Source organism: Saimiri boliviensis, chromosome 2 (genome assembly GCF_048565385.1).
Source record: "Saimiri boliviensis isolate mSaiBol1 chromosome 2, mSaiBol1.pri, whole genome shotgun sequence".
NCBI classification, from domain to species: Eukaryota; Metazoa; Chordata; class Mammalia; order Primates; family Cebidae; genus Saimiri; species Saimiri boliviensis.
Window position 1 is genome coordinate 211384654 of NC_133450.1, and position 12896 is coordinate 211397549.

The 12896-nt window shown below is 38.1% G+C and overlaps 1 pseudogene; it reads right to left on the bottom strand.

Annotated features, from left to right (window-relative positions):
• Nucleotides 1-1804: 1804 nt before the first annotated feature.
• On the bottom strand, nucleotides 1805-2400 carry LOC120366317 (transcription intermediary factor 1-alpha pseudogene; annotated as a pseudogene).
• Nucleotides 2401-12896: the final 10496 nt, after the last annotated feature.

The window sequence follows — 12896 nt, forward strand, 5'->3', positions numbered from 1 at the left end:
GTGAGCTGAGAAGTAATGAAGCCCTGCGTCTCATGTCATTGACTCTGCCATTTCAAGTACCACATTCGTAACAGTAGACGCAAACTGGTGGGTCACTCTCTACTTCACTAAATTGAAATGGTTCCGCAGGGGAATGTGGCAACAGGGATGAAAGAAAAATAACATTTCATTTCCCACTGTAGAAAGGGAAGTGCTGATGATGTTTATTCAAAAGAGCAACATCTGGAAATGGAGCTAGGACATGGTGACATTATGCCTAGTCATGCTTCAGTAAAACATGCAACATCTTAGAGAATGCAGACATATGCTCTCACAGGTTCCCTCCTTCCTTCCTTCCTTCCTTCCTTCCATCCTTCCTTCCCCTTCCCTCCCCTCCCCTCCCCTCCGCTCCCCTCTCCTCTCCCCTCTCCTCTCCTCTCCTCTCCTCTCTTTTCTTCTTTCTTTTGTAATGAGGGCATCAGGACTAAAGATATTTCTCATTCCACCCCAATCACTCCCTCTGTGTAACAACTTGGTCTTTTGGTTTCCATGAACAGAAACCCAGATGCAAATTTGCTTAACATTGGTTAAAAATATATAAGGGACCCCTTGTTGGAAAAGACAAGATTAGTAGCTTCTGACAATGCTGGATATACGGACACAAATGATATGATGAGAATTCATTATTTTCTTCCCAATCATGTATTATTTTTCTCTATTTTGCCACTATTTTCTTAGAGTGTTGTTTGCCCATGGTTCCAATATTGCTTCCAGTATCTTCTGGGGTTACCTCTTTTTTTTTTTTTTTGTTCCTATCTAACAGAGAAAAAAAGAGTGAGACTGCTTTCCTGATAGCTTTTAAAAAATCCCAGAATTTAGTTTCTTTGTCTCTGATTAGCTTGACATAGCAACAAATCTATCCCTGAAACAATCTTATTAGCAATATGCTGCATTTTATTTCATTAAGCTCACCTTAGAGCAACAGATGGATTCAACTCCAACTGAATATATAGATTGAGAGTGGAGGAAAGATGCTCCTCTTCAAATAAAATCGAAAACTTTTGCAAAGGAAGAGTAAATGAATGCTGTGTAACAAAAAGAGTTCCATGCACATGTCCTTCTATTAGACCTCAAAGATATAATAACTAATTAAATTCTGATGAACCACAGAGCCAAAAGAGCCATTATGTCTCATGTAGCTTTTTTAAATTTGTTTTCCTGATTTTTCTTTAATACTGTTGCCATCTTACGTAATGTACTATTAAATGCCTTCTTAATAGCATCTAATCTACCCTTCTGTTGCACCAATTGGCCTCCTGGGATGGAACTCTTATTACCACCCATATTTGTGGAGTATTGTTTTTCAGCACAGTACACGTAACTCATATGGTCAGGACATATAATTCATGGGTAGTGGTATTAATTTCTAAAACTGGATTAACACAGACATCCAAACCAAACTTAAGAGTTCATACAAATTCTATGTCCTTTCTACAGTAGCTGTCACTCCAGCTTGTAGCTTAGGAATCCAAGAAGTGGGAAGAATGTCTCTGTTTTAAATGCTTCTCTCTTCCGTCTTTCTTCTATCCGCCTTTATTCCTTCCTTTCATGTCCTTTCTTCCATTCATCTCTTTCTTCTTTTTCTTCCTTAGAGGTTAACAGAGATGGGTTTTTAAGGAAATCAAAGTCTAGTAAATGTCCAAAACATAGAGGTCAGAGTAATCACAAACTCTTCTTTGTAGTGATATTAAATTACTGAAAAATTATTTTTGAAAACAAAACAAAACAAAATCTAAAAACAAGCACAAGCCAATGGTGCTGCATATTATTTAAGCAATTGGCATTCTTCAATGCTTTTGAAGCATATCTTCCGGGGCTGCACAAAGTCATCATCTGAATCATCACTATATTTATTATCTTCTGATTCATTCCTGAATTCTGGTTTAGGAAATCGTTTTTCTTGGATAGAGGTTCTTTAGAAGTTCTTCAAAATAATTTTCAAGTTTTATGCCAACATTGACTACTTCTGAATAAGGCTCATTGAATTCAGCTCAGTTTTGAAACATCAATCTAAAATCAGCTACAAAATCTTCAGTTTTGAGCACATGGAATAATCTTCTCGTAGTCTTATCTTGATGACTGACAAATCCATCAGATTTTTAATGATTTTGTAATAATCAGGCACAGCTACAGGAACAGGGTCTTGAAAAGCCAGGCTCATTTCATAGCAGTAAAGAAATAAAAGCAGGCGCTGACATTCCCTTTTATCTATAGGTGTAAATTTAACAAGGCCTTCGGTTTTTTTTTTTTTTTTTTTCCTGAGTTGTGACTGGGAGCATCACAATCATATTCAACTTCTGATTTGGATAAGTCTCGGCCCAGTGTGCAAATCTACTCTCCACTTGCACATTCATGGTTCATGAGTGGATTTATATAAAAAAAGTATATTTCTAAGACTTGCAAAGGTTGTTTCTTTATTATAATGTGACTTGATGCATTATTCAAGTCTAGATTTTTCATGTTTTCCTAAGAAGCTAGAAGGTTTGGCATCCCTGAGCCAATATTCTGACTTGGCAATTATTATTTGGAGGTAAATACTTGCTTTATCCTTTAGCCAAAGATACATGCTTCAGTTCACCACATCTCAACTATTCTATATTGTCTCCTCAACACAGGAGACCAACTTAAGTAATCAGAATTCAATGTATTTGTACTGATGACATTTTTGAAGCAGAAAATTGTGTCTCTACTAAAATCGCGATGGTGGTAGAATGAGTGTTTTATGTGCATCAAGAAAATGGAAGCAGATATGTTCTTTGGGGAAGTAAAATAATAGCCTTAAAAGTTTAATAAGCTGGGCGCGGTGGCTCAAGCCTGTAATCCCAGCACTTTGGGAGGCCGAGGCGGGTGGATCACGAGGTCAAGAGATCGAGACCATCCTGGTCAACATGGTGAAACCCCGTCTCTACTAAAAATACAAAACATTAACTGGGCATGGTAGCGCGTGCCTGTAATCCCAGCTACTCAGGAGGCTGAGGCAGGAGAATTGCCTGAACCCAGGAGGCGGAGGTTGCGGTGAGCCGAGATCGCGCCATTGCACTCCAGCCTGGGTAAGAAGAGCGAAACTCCGTCACACACACACACACACACACACACACACACACACACACACACACACAGTTTAATAAACCAACACTTCATGTACATAATTTATTGACATTTTAAAAAGCAAGCTTTTTCATTGGAACCCCATATCAATTTTATTCATCATCATTTTACAGAAGGTGAAACTGAAACTAAAAATGATTACATATATATATATATATTGCATTTTAGGTTTTGGGGTACATGTGAAGAACATGCAAGATTGTTGCATAGGTACACACAAGGCAGTGTGGTTTGCTGCCTTCCTTCCCCTCACCTGTATCTGGCACTTCTCCCCATGCTATCTCTTCCCACCTCCCCACCCCCCGTCCCTCCCCCACTTCCCCCCAATGGACCCCAGTGTGTAGTGCTCCCTCCCTGTGTCCATGTGTTCTCATTGTTCAACACCTGCCTATGAGTGAGAACATGTGGTGTTTGATTGTCTGCTCTTGTGTCAGTTTGCTGAGAATGATGGTTTCCAGGTTCATCCATGTCCCCACAAAGGACGTGAACTCATCGTTTTTGATGGCTCCGTAATATTCCATGGTGTATATGTACCACATTTTTCCTATCCAGTCTGTCATCGATGGGCATTTGGGTTGGTTCCAGGTCTTTGCTATTGTAAACAGTGCTGCAATGAACATTTGTGTGCATGTGTCCTTATAGTAGAATGATTTATAATCCTTTGGATATATACCCAGTAATGGGATTGCTGGGTCAAATGGGATTTCTATTTTTAAGTCATTGAGGAATCGCCACACTGTCTTCCACAATTGTTGAACTAATTTACACTCCCACCAACAGTGTAAAATTGTTCCTATTTCTCCACATCCTCTCCAGCATCTGTTGTCTCCAGATTTTTTAATGATCGCCATTCTAACTGGTGTGAGATGGTATCTCAATGTGGTTTTGATTTGCATTTCTCTAATGACCAGTGATGATGAGCATTTTTTCATATGTTTGTTGGCCTCCTGTATGCATCTTGACAAGATCCCACACAGAGGTAGTGGAGCTGAGATTATTGCGTCTATATGTTTCTCTCTCCTCCCCCACTGCTTAGCCCCCACCACACACACCATGACCACATTGTAGGAAATTGGGAAAATAGAAGAAAAAACTTTTTACTTAAACTGTAAGATTAATGCAAATATTTGCACGGAAAAAAAATCTCACCTATAATTTTACCACACTGAAAGTGAAAAGTTATTTTTTCTTTTTTGTTACTCTTAAGTTTATACCCATTATTTTATGATGTAATTACAGAATGTATGCAACACTATGTCCTGCTTGGTTAAATGTTTTATATGCATTTATTTTTGTCATGACATAGTGTTAATCACTATGAAATGTGTACATAATTGTCCAGGAACAAATGTGCTACAATTTTGTGACCCTTCCTTTTTTTTTCTTTGCACATTCCTCAAACTTTTTTTCTCTTCTATTTTGTCTTCTATTCCAACCTCTCTTCCAGCCAAGTGAAAAACATTTCACAGGAAATCCCCCAAGCATTTAGACAAACATTTAGTGGTAGTTTTAAGGAAGGTATTATACTAGGGGGAAGAATCTTAATCTAGGATTTAGAAATTGGTAAATTAAGAAGGAAAATCCAAAGAGAACATTCCAGATTGGCAGGGAAGTATAAGGGACTAATTGTTTTCATTAGGAATAGTTCTATAATACGCAGAGGAACCCAAAGATATTAAAGCCAGTTCTTGAGATTCTCATAGATGGGAAATTCAGAAGAAACACAGAGAGCAGGCATGCCCTGATTCAGGGCTTAAACGATTTGTTCATTAGAATTCTTCTCACACCTGTCCTTTCTATATCTGTATATTAGCTCTTTTACATCTTTAAACAGGTTCCATTCATGGTGTTTCGAAGAATGCTACTGCCAGCCCAACTGACATTTTTGTATTACCATGGCATCCAAGGAAAGAAGCAATATTTCTAGACAGAAAAGTCCCAGGAAAGCATAATACAGTTTGGTTCATGTACCTATTTCCAAAATAATTGTGGAGGTCAGGAAAATAGATTATTCATTCATTCTTCATTTATGCATTTGTTTATTTGTTTTGTACAGACCCATGTCACTCTAAGGAGCTGGGAGTATGCAATCCATTAGCAGATGAAAGGGAAGGAGATAGAAGCATGCTAGTATCTACTAGCTAGCAGAATAGCTCAAAACTGGAGTGGCATGTGGCAGATTCAGAACTTGAACCCAGGTCTACCAGAAGCAAATCGGAACACCACTATCGCCATTATCCTAGAACTGAAAACTCAGAGGAAACACTGACTCTCCCCTGCTTCTAGTCCCAGATAGCCAATCAGTCACCAAGGCACAGACCACGAGACTGAGGACAGAGCAGGGTCCTCAGACTCTAGCATCACCTGCATCACCTGGAGGGGCTGTTGACAGGCAGCCTGCTGTGCCCCACCACCAGAGTGTCTGAATCACAAGGCCTGGGGTGCAGCTTGAGAATCTTCATTTCCAGCAAGTTCCCAGGTAACGCTGATGCTGATGCTGCTGGTCCTGGAGCCACGTCCTGAGAAGCACTGATCCAAGCTATCACACCCAGCGCCTGGCCCTGCATCTCTGCACCCATCCATCCTGCCCACCAGTGCCGGCTTTCTCCCCAACGATGCTGAGAACTGAGACTCATTTATCTTTGTATTCTTTCTGCCTCATGGGTTACCCCACACAAGCTTAGCCCGTGAGACTTCTCATAGTCTGACCTGAAACCTCATCCTGAGTTCAAATCCCTGCTTTGCTCTGACCTTGGATTAGTCACTCATTTGGTACTCTGTAAACTGGGAGGATAAGAATGCCTCTTTTGGCAAGGGACAGTGGCTCATGCCTGTAATCCCAGCACTTTGGGAGGCCAAAGTGGGTGGATCATCTGAGGTCAGGAGTTTGAGACCAGCCTGACCAACATGGTGAAACCCTGTCTCTACTAAAAATACAAAAATTAGCCGGGTGTGGTGGCGGGCACCTGTAACCCCAGCTACTCAGGTGGCTGAAGTAGGAGAATCGCTTGAACCTCGGAGGCGGAGGTTGCAGGGAGCTGAGATCATAGCACAGCACTCCAGCCTGGGTGAAAGAATGCCTTTTTTTGTGGGGATGTTGTGAGGATTAAATGAGACAATAATGTTGAAGGGCTTAGCATAACCAAATGGACAGTAGATGCTCAATAAACACTTGCTATTATTTCCCCCCGCCCCACCCCCCCAAAAAAAACTGGAGTGGCAAGAAGAGTTAGCCTTTGAGGGCTTATGGTAAAGGCAAAATATTAGGAATGGACAAACCATTCTACCAGTATTTATTGATTCATTGAGATTTTTTGAACTCCATTGTATGATTAAAATAATATTCAACAACTAAATTTGTTCTGGACCAGAAGGAATTATTTTCTTTCTAAGGCAACAAGAGAAGGAAATGCAAGGTGTCACAAAATTGGATTCTAAAGGTGTCAGCTATGAGAGGCATTGATGGGAGAAGAGCTTTAACTGGAAACAGAAATGCTTTATGGGGCAGAGGAGCCTTTGAAGAATAAATAAGTAAATGTCTAAGAGTTGTGATGAGCACAATGTGTGAGAAAGATGGGAAGGAACCTTCAGGCTGTAATAGTGAGGAAAAGCAGTAAGTTTTGATAAGTGAGTAAAACTTACATTGGGCATGATTTTTTTTTATTATGAGGTCGCTTCAAAAAACTTAACTCCAACACCTTTAAACTGTTTAGAAAAACTTTGTGTTGAAAGTTAAAATACATCAGAATGAGAAAACCTAAAGGCATTATATGGTTATCAAGAGTAAACTATAAATAACCAGAAAAACATGAAAAGATGCCTACCATTACTAATTAAAGAAGGAAAGCAAGAAAAACATATTTATCAAAAGATTCCTAAGTCTAATTTTAGCAAGGTTGTGGTTAAACAAGAATCCTTATGCACTTCTGTTCTGACTATAATTTCATAGAAAAAAAAAAGTCCACATTACTTAAATCAAGAGTTTTAATTCTAAGAATTTACATTAAGTAAACAATTAGTAGATGAGTATGTTTAGTACAATACAGAAATAAGAAAAAAAATAAAAGCAGCTAATACATCTAAAATCGAGGTATCAATTTCATAAATATTTTGAAAATAATTCAATAGGCTATGATACAAAATCAGAAAATAATGTGATTCTAGATGTGCTCTATTTAAAGAATAATATAACTTATCAAATTTTAAACTAAAATTTTAAAATTTGAAAAAAAAATGTATGCTAAACTATGAACAGTGGTCATCTTAAAGGCTTGAAGAGTAAGAGAATGAAATAATTTGCATCTTACTTTATAAACGGTGGTGCTGTTAAAATTTTTTTACAGTAAGAATTCATTTATTTACAGTTAACAAAACATGCACACATACATTTATCTAAAAGAAAAGAAATTATGAAAGAATAAGTGAGTCAGGCATAAACTGATAACATGACTGACTGGAAAGAAACAGTGAAAAGCAGTAGAAAATGGACTGGCTGTCAAAGTCAAGCTGATATGGTAGCAATTATCTGATGAATTTGAAAAGTGGAAACATTGGCTTGGACAGCTGCGATAAAATTCCACTTGAAAAATATGTCTGGCTGATCTGTTTGGGAGATACCAGTCTGCATATCAATTTGTTCTATAGTGGAAATAACATAGAAGTATTTGACTATGCAATAGGGGTAGGCTGAATATTAATAATACTGGAGATACCAAAATTGGAATTTGCAAAACATTAATTAAGCTATTAGGATTCATATTACAAAGGCACTTTATGTATGTGTGTATGTGTATTTACCTATGTATATGTATATATAGAAACACATATATATGTGAGTCATCCTAGAATTTTTTTAAGTAACAAGTGTTTCTAGTATAATTAAGAAGCAACTAAGTTTACAAAACTTTCACTTACCCAAAGCTTGCTGCAACCACAGCAGCTGCATGAAGAAAGTCTTGTCTGTAGTTCTTCCTTTGATGATGTTTAACAGGAATTTCCATTTGGCTGTGGCCTTGTGCATCTGGTCAGAATGTACTTTCAACCCTGGTTAGGTCTATCAGCGCAAATAAAATGAAATGGTTGACATTTATATAGTGAAATTGATCAATGTAGACAGGCACTGTGAATAAATCAACCTCATAAAGTCATAAAATCTTGTTTTGTATAATTTTATATACTTGGCGAAAGCATTTTTATAGTCACAATCTTAGAATTAGAAGGGCCTCCAATAGTCATATAACCCAGGTTTCTCATCTTATCACTTAAGAAACAACCTCCAAAGACTTAGAAAACTTGCCTCAGGTACCCTTTTCCATCAGCTGGAAATGGAGAAGATGTCTGCTAAGTTCAACTGCAAAGTCTTTTCCCAATAAGCAATGTGCTATCTCATTTGTTTCTTAAAGTTACAACTTCAGTTTGAAATAGGTGAAGCAGAGAGTGCATTTACTACAAGTTACTAGAATAACCACTAGTTACTCTAGTCAAGGATATATTAAATCTTTCTCTGGCCAGATAGACACATGTACACACTCACACATACATTACAATATAAAAGTTTTCATCCTGAAAATAAAGATTTCCCTGTGATCCAAATGTCTTTTCTCCTCACTTGACCTGTTATCTTTTTTAAAGACCTCACTCTTTTCACTTCTGCAAAAAATGATCTGTCTCTATGTAGATAATCCTTGAACATTCATCTTCATCTTTGGTATCTCTCTTCAGGCTTCTGTTATGTATTTATAATTGCCTTATGTTTCTTCACAGTTCTAGAGAAATTCTGAAGCCAACATACAGAAGGAAATGTGGGTAAAAAAGAAACTTAGGCAAGAAAAGAAAGCATTTTAAGGCATCTGATTGTCTGGACTCAGTTATGTTTAAAACCAGCAAGATCTGTTCCTGCCTCTTCTGCACTTGGAATACTGAGTCAATGCATGCTATCTTTATCTTTAATTAAAATTGGGATGCTGCTAAATATATAACTGACTGGTATGAAGTGTTATCTAAAAAATAGACATAGAAACTCATCTATAGATGGATATAGCTACCTGTATCTACGTTAGTCAATCTAGCTATCATTTTTGTATTTGATTCCAAGTAGATATAGATATAAATATGGAGATAGAGATAAATATCCAGTGTAACTATAGATAGTGAAATATTGTATCATACAAAGGTGGCCACAATGACACCTGGCATTCCGCACGCTCTTCTGCAATAGAAACTGCCACTACTCCACCAAAACGTGGAGCCTATCTCTTCAACCCCTTGAATATGGATTGGTCTTGTGATTGTTTTGACTAATAGAATATTTTGGAAATGATGTTGTGCCAATTCTAAACAAACTTTTAACTCTTTAGGCAACTTCCGCTTTCCATGTCTTGGAATCCAGTCACCATATAAAAAGTGTCACTGCCCTGAAACCACCCACCACGCTATTAAGAAGCCCAAGCAAGTGAAGTCACTCTGTATTAGAATGGTAAGATGTCATGTGAAGGGAGAGAAAGAGAGAGAGAGAGAAAGAGAGAAAGAAGGATAAAGAAGAGGAAGAAGAGGAGAAAAAGATTATAAAGAGAGGGAAGAGGAGATAAAGGAAAGGAAGGGAAGGGAGGGGTGGGAAGGGGACAGAGGGGAAGCAGAGGGGAGGGATAAGGAGGGGTAGGAAAGGGAGGGGGAGCACCAGAAGCACTGAGGTGCCAACCTATGAGTTAAGAAGCCCTCATCCTGGAAGTGCATCTCCAGCCTAAGCTGGCCCCAGTGGGTATCACATGGATCAGGAAAAAGCTGGCCAACCAAACCCTTCAAAATTTCTGACACAAAATTGTGAGAAAAGCCAATTGGCTGTTTTACAGTATTAAAATTCACAGGATAGCTTTTACACAGAAATAGATTATCAGGAAAAATAATGTGGAGAAAGTCATTGAGGCAGGAAACTTCAGAAAATGTCAAAAATATAGGTGGGAGGCCTTTTTCCTGGAGTAAGGAACATGGTAGAATGTTATAGGAACTAAGCCTGTATGGGGTTGATTTGAGTGCCCTCATGGAAAACTAAGTAGTATGGACATTGCTGTGCCCATAACCTGGATCCTGGAATATCTTGATTATGCCAGTGGTTAACATGACCTGAGCTATGAGAGTTTAAGAGCCCAGACTGGAGAGCCAGACTACCTCTGTTCTAACGCCATTCTGCCTCATACAAACTGTTAACTTTAAGAAAATTGTTTTGCCTCTATGTTTCAGTATATCTATCTATAAAATTGGTATAATAATATTACCTATAGCCTATACAACTGACTGGTATGAAGTGTTATCTAAAAAATATACATAGAAACTCATGAAGTGTTATCTAAAAATATATACATAGAAACTATGAAGATTAAATGAATTAATATTTGCATAATGCTGAGGACAGTGACCAGCATATAGATGGATTTTCAGTTAATTATTTTAAAGTGATTGATTCAGACATCTCTGGATACATAGATAGGACTCATTCACTTATTTTCCGGAAGAGGTGGTTAGGGATAGTTTTTTGTTGTTGTTGTTGTTGTGATAATATATGTAACAAAAAATTTGCCATTGTAAGTGTTTAACATTTGTAGGTCAGTGGCATTAAGTATAATACATTTTTGTCATTGTGCAAACATTACCACCATTCATCTACAGAACATTTTTTTTATTTTCTCAAACTGACACTCTATACCCATTAAACAATAACCTCCCCCTCCTCCTCCCCTCTACCCCTATGCACCCCTATTCTACTTTCTGTCTCTATGAATTTGACCATTCTAAGTACTATATGCAAATGGACCATATGGTATTTGTCCTTTTGTGCCTGGATTATTTCACGTAGCATAACATTTTCAAGGTTCATCATATCTAGCATCTGTCAGAATTTATTTCCTTTTTAAGGATGAATAATACTTCATTGTATGTATATATCACGTTTTGTTTATTCATTCATCTTCATCCATCTAAGAACACTGGGTTGCTTTCATCTTTTGGCTGTTGTAAATGATGTTGCTATGAGCTTAAGTGCAGAAATATTTTTTTTCAAGTGCCTACTTGCAATTCTTTTGGGTATATACCCACAAGCGAAAGTACTCCTTTCATGATCATTTAAGTGGTCATTCTAGCTTTATAATTTTCTGAGGAAATACCACACTGTTTCCCACAGTGGCTACACCATTTTCCAGTCTCACCAGCAATGTGAGATTTCAACAGGCATTATAATTTCTCCATATCCTCACCAATATATGTTATTTAATGTTTTAAGTTAATAGTCATCATAATGGATGGCTAGTTGTTCATTTAACAAGTAATAATTGGAAATCTACTATGTGAGACACAATGCATTAGGAGTTGGCCATACCAAAGGCAGACATGGACAGCCTGGTTGGTGAGACAGAAAAACAATTGTCAGAAAGCAAGATAATAAGTGCTTTGAGGGAGTAGCCCCCCAAAAGGCATAGAGGAATGACTGCAGGACTCTAACACTGCCCACAGGGTTTAGTTCAGGCTTCTTATCATAGGTGATAGGACCAAGTTGAGATTTTAAGAACAAATAAACATTAGATGGAAAATCAACCAAGGGAGGGCATTGGCTATGCCATAGCCAAAGAACACAGCCTATGAAAAGGCTCTGAGGAAGCAGAGGGCATAGGACCATCAACAAACTGGAAAGATTCTTATAGCCAAAGAGAAGACTGTGGAGGGAGTCGCAAGGAACAGGTCCTGAGAGGTAAACTGGGGTGGGTTCTGAAGAGCCGTGTTTTAGAATGGGCCCCTCCCTCCCTAAATATGTCTAGAAGTTTAAACCACCAATAGTTTAAAATGAGACCTTATTTGGAAATAGGATTATTGCAGATGTGATTAGTGAAGATGAGATCGTACTGGAGCAGGGTGGACGCCTAATTCAACACACCTGGTGTTCTTGTAAAACGATGACCCTGTGAAGACAGAGATATACAGGAGAATATCCTGAGATGAGGAAGATTGGAATGATGGATCTGCAAGCCAAACGTCACCAACAATTGCTGGCAAATTCCCGGGAGGTAGGAAGAGGAAAGGAAATATTTCCCTAAAAGTTTCAGAGGGGTCATGGCCCTGGAATACCTTAATTTCAAACTTACAGCCTCCACAACTGTGAAAAAAATAAACATCTGTTGTTTAAGTCACTCAGGTTTGTGGCACTTTGTTGTGGAAGCTCTAGGAAACACATGATGTTACAAGAGTGGAAGTTATCCTAGGAAAAGATGATGGGCCAGTGAAGAAAGATTATGAGCAAGACAGAGAAACTGGTGAGGCTGTCTGAGAAGCCAGAGAGGTGATTTATATACTCATCACAGGGACAGTGGATGCAGATAGACAAATGAAATAGCTGTGACATGTTTCAACACACACCAGGATTCAGCCAGAATAATAATAACAATAATAATAAAACGATAATGATGATTATAGTAAAGAGCAAGTATTTACTACTTGCTCTTTGCCAAATACTGAGATAAACATTTAATTCTGAATTATTTATTTTGTAAAACACACCTGTAAAATAGTATTATTTTTGACATCTGCTATTATAAGGAAAGCAAGTTGTTGTTCTTGTTGTTTTTAATTGATTTCTCTTCTGTTTGAGACAGAGTCTTTGTCTGTCACCTAGGCTGGAGAGCAGTTGCTCAATCATGGTTCACTGCAGCCCAGAATCCCTAAGCTCAAGTGATCCTCGTGGCTCAGCTTCCCAAGAAGTTGGGATT